Raw genomic sequence first — 5,072 nt, 5'->3', positions numbered from 1 at the left:
CTGCAAATAATGATAGTTTTACTTCTTCCTTTCCTATCATTGCGCCTTTTGTTTCTCATTCTTGTCTAATTGCTCTGACTAATGCATCCAGAATTACGTTGAACAGGAATGGAGACAACAGACATCCTTGTCTTGTTCTTGATTTTAAAACAAAAGCTTTCAGTTTTTTTTCCATTTATAATGATGTTGGCTGTTGGTTTGTCATAGATGGCTTTGATCAGGTTAAGGTAAAGACCATCTATTCCTATTTTCTGTAGAGTTTTTAGTATGAATGCATGTTGAACTTTGTCAAAAGCTTTCTGCCTTTATGGAGATGATCATCTCCATAGAGGCAGAAAAAGCTTTTGAGAAAACCAAATATTCATTCATGATAAAAGCACAAAACAAAATTAGTACAGAAGACCTTATCTCAATAGCCATTTCTGACAAATCTTCTGCCAGCATCATATTAAATGGGAGAAAATGAAAAGCTTTCCCTCTAAAATCAAGAAAAGACAAGGATGTCCACTATCAGGGCTCCTGTTCCACACAGTAGTGAAAAAATTAGAAAGAGAAATTAGGCAAAGAAGAGAAATAATAGTGATGTCTATAGGAAAGGAAGAAGCCAAATCATCATTATTTGCACATGACATGATTCTTTACTCTTAGAATTAACCAAAATCAGTAGTATAGCAGGATACACAATCAGTACATAAAAATAATAGGATTCTTTTACAACAATATTGAACCCAGGGAAATAGACATTTGGAAAAAATATTATTCCCATTAGCATCAAAAGAATTTAAATAATTACGAATGAACCTCAGGAAGTTAAAGACCTCTAGAATGAAAACTGCAGCACTCTGAAAAAGGAAATCAAAGGAGACATGAGAAAATGGAAAGATAGCCTGTTCTTGGTTAGCAACACCAATATGCTCACTGTATCTGTAACTTTAAAACTGATATACAGATATAACACATCCCAATCAAAATTCCAACAGTATTCTTTACAGAATTGAAGAAAACAACCCCAAAAGTCCTATGGAATCAATATAGGCCAGAAGAGCAAAAGCAACCTTCAGCAAAAAAGCAAAGCAGGAGGCACCACAATTACAGACTTGATATATTACAAGTCTGCAATGAGAAAAACAACATGATACAGCACAAAAACAGACCTGTAGATCTGTGGAATCCTACACATTTTTAACTATTTGATCTCTGACAAAGAGGCTGAAAACATACACGAGAAGAAAGACAGCCCCTTCAATAAGTGGTGTTGGGAAAATTGGCTATCCATTTGTAGAATGTGAACCTAGACCCACATGTTTCACCATATATTAAACTAAAATCAAAATGGATCAAAGAACTAAGTATTAAAACAGAAACACTTTACCTGCTAGAAGACAATGTAAGTAAAACTCAAAGTCAAAGGCATGGGCAACAGTCTTCTGAACACAACCCCACTTGCACAAGAAGTAGTACCCAAAATCACCATAAGGGATCATATCACATTAAAGCTTCCACACAGCAAAGAAAACAATCAACAGAATGAAAAGACAGCATGTGGAATGGGAACAATTTTGCCAGCTGTTCCTCAGGAGATATAGAGGAGGACTAATACATAGGATACCTAAGTTTTTAAGTTTTAAGCAAAACTTAAAACATTAGATCCCATCTAAAATGGCTAGTGAAATAGACAGACACTTTATAGCAGAAGTAAAAATGGCCAATAAACAGCCAAAATGTTCAACAAATGTGCCCTGTAAGATTATTTTATGAAATTAGTAATATTTCTTTATAATTGTGATATATAACTATAACTGTAATGTTAATACACGGAAAGACATGATCATGTTCATCAAAGCAACAAACCACACAATACAAGTGAAATCATAGCTGTGATAGAACTGTTCATATTAATGAAGGCAGAAGATCTTTAAGAAATACTTAATGGGCAGAAACAGAGATGTAAACAAATGGAGAGTATACTTATTTTTGATATTATAAAGATACAATCATCTAACCCATAAATTTAACATAATCACAAAGAAATTTCACTGAGACTTTTTCCTCTTTATTTCTTTCAGAAATTCATCAGACTTGTCCTAATACTTACAAATATTTTCTAACATTTACAAAGGTTTACAAAATTTTAGTTAATTTGACAAAATAAACAAACAAACAAAACCAGATGCATTGCCTTATTACATATGAACAAAAATCCTTAAGGCATAATTAAAATATCACTGCATAGGTGCAGTCACAGACTGCACAAGTGAAAGGAGAAATGATTTACTTTGACTCACAGTTTGTAGAGGTTTCAGTCCATAGTTGGCTGTTTCCAGGGGAAAGGGGAAAGGGGAATGGCAGAGAAGAAGAGTGCATGGCATTGCAGGCAGGAGGCAGCAAGACTACTGTCTTCTTTCCTTTTTGATTCCATCCAGGCTACAAGCCTATTGGTTGGGGCCACCCATACGCAGGGTGAGTGTTCCCTCTTCGGACTATTCCCTCTCCACCATCTACCTCCAGAACTGTGCAAAACCAACCATTTGACTAATCCAATACACACCCATGAAACATTATCACATACCCGTAATCAGTCACATCACAAAAGCCTCACCTGTGAGCACATGAGACTATGGAGAGACATCTAGATATAAGTGATGACATCAAGGATTGAATTTGTCTTTCTAATTTAATTTACATTTACACCCATCCTTGGCACATTCTGAGGTAACTGGACATGCATGGCATCTTAGTCACTTTTTTGTCACTGGGACAAAATACCTAACAATTGCCACTTAAAAAAGAAGAGGTTTATGTTTATTCACAGTTTTAGTCCACAGTTGACCGGTTTCAAGGCAAAAGAGGATGACAGGACACATGGGGGAGACAGTGCTCATTAGCTCATTCGTGCTCATTGTGCTCACAGGAAACAGAAACGAAGAGGTAGGAAGAGAGATACGCTCTTCCAGATCCTGCCCCTTCTGACCAGGTCTTGCTCATAACGATGAGAATATTGAGGGTCATTTTAGATCTAAACCTTAAAATTTTTCCTGGTTCCTCAAAAGCTCATGTCAATCTCATTATACAAAATACATTTAGTTCATCTCTAACAGTTACCAAAATCTTAATAGTTTCAGCAAGTCCAACTCCAAAGATTTATCTGAAACTTAAAGCAAAGTATTATCTGTGAACCCCTTAAAAATAAAAATAAAGTTAACCACTTTCAGCATATAATGGCACAGGGTGAACACTGACATTCCAAAAGGGAGAGACAGAAGAATGGAAAGAAGAGAACCAAAGGAAAGCTGACACCCAGTAGGGCAAACATTCAATCTTATCATCCCATGTTTGACACCTGGTTGTGAGATCTGAGCTCCAAAGGGATTGGCAAGCCCCAGTGTTAAGATCTCAGAGATTTTAGGTCCCATGGCTTCTGTCTTGGGATAACTGCCATTTCTACCTGTGGCATTCCTTATGAGATATTCCAGCTCCAACTTCCTGGGTCTCCTCTGCACCTTCGGCTTTGTTCTCCCACCTTCATACACTGTCCTCCGATGGGGTATGGCAGGGTCTCTTATCTTGTTCCCCATTTTTGCCTGGCCTCTCAGGATATCTGGAATATGGGAAATCTCTATTATTCCACAACTCTTGCAATCTGGATGCCTGTAAAACCAACATCATGTGGACGATGCCAAGGTCTGCTGCCAGCTTGAAGAGAAATGAGGCTCCTTGAATCATGGCTGTAGAGGTCTCTGAGTGCCTGGATGGCTGAGCATTGTGAAATGAATCTCAGACAATCAGTGAAATTTGATGGCACTTATGATCAGTTTAGTAATTTTGGAACAAACACAAATTTAGCTAGCAATTTTTCAACATACAAAGCATAAACTAAACTTTTGTGTAAATTCGACTAAAATAAGGTAGAAACTTCTTTCCTATGGTTTGATTTACTTGTTTTAGATCTCTTTTGGTTGAGCATGTGACTCTGAATATTGCAGCGTCTCTTCATATGTCCATTATATCAATTTTTTACCTTTAAACAAAGTCAGTTTTTTGCTTATAAAATATTTCTGTGTCCATTAAATGAAATGTAGCATATTACACTGAGCAAAAAAGGAAGATATTCATGTTACTATCAAGAGCAAACTGCCAGGCATGGTGGCTGTTGCCTGTAATCCTAGCACTCAGAGGGCTGAGGCAGGAGGATTGCTGCAAATTCGAGGCCAACTTGGGGTACAGGGTGAGCTCAAGACCAGCCTGAGCTGCACAGTGAGACCTTCTCTCAAAAACACCAAAAAAGAGAAAAAAAGCAAACTAAAATTTTCTTGTACAATATTGTCATCCAGCTGTTTTTATGTATAGATTTTTGGTGTATGTTTTGTGATATATATATATATGATATAATAGTAGATATGTATAATATGTAATATGAATAATGTAACAGACATGTATTATATACATAAAACATTTTACCCCTGTTGGTGCTGGGATATGAACCAGGGCCCTAAGCCCTTTAGCACTGAGAAAATTCTCCTGCATTCTCATTTATTTATATAATTCCAGATTTATTTATATAATTTCAGAATCACATAATCAAATTAGTTGTAGTTTTACTTTGCTTTTTGGTATTCTTTCTCTCTGCTTCACATGACCTCACCCTATATATGGGGAGGGAGGGAGAGAGAGAGAGAGAGGGAGAAAGAGATTGATTTTGTTTTGAAACTTAGGTCCCAGCTTGTTGTTATGAGAACAGGTACTAAGAATAGGATCTGAAAGAGCTGCCCTAACTGTGGCTTAAAACACAGCATGGCAAAGATCTATTTCTAGGTAGTTCTTTATGAGTGGATAAACTAACAGAAATGAAGCTAAAGGAATAACGATGCAAATGTGAAAGTTCTTTAAATGTATATAGTGGGGTATTTTCAATATTCTCAAACATTGTGTACCATCCATTTCCTTCTCTAGATTTTGGCTGGAACTTTCCTGTACTGGGTGAACAATGAACAAGAATTCCCAGCGTCGATTTCAATGAGTAACTGACTGTTTGAATGATTCTTGCTGGGTGTGGCAAAGCAGGAACATCCCCG

The sequence above is a fragment of the Chinchilla lanigera genome, unplaced genomic scaffold (genome assembly GCF_000276665.1).
Source record: "Chinchilla lanigera isolate Chin_1 unplaced genomic scaffold, ChiLan1.0 scaffold00032, whole genome shotgun sequence".
NCBI lineage: Eukaryota > Metazoa > Chordata > Mammalia > Rodentia > Chinchillidae > Chinchilla > Chinchilla lanigera.
Note: the sequence above shows the minus strand (reverse complement) of the source record.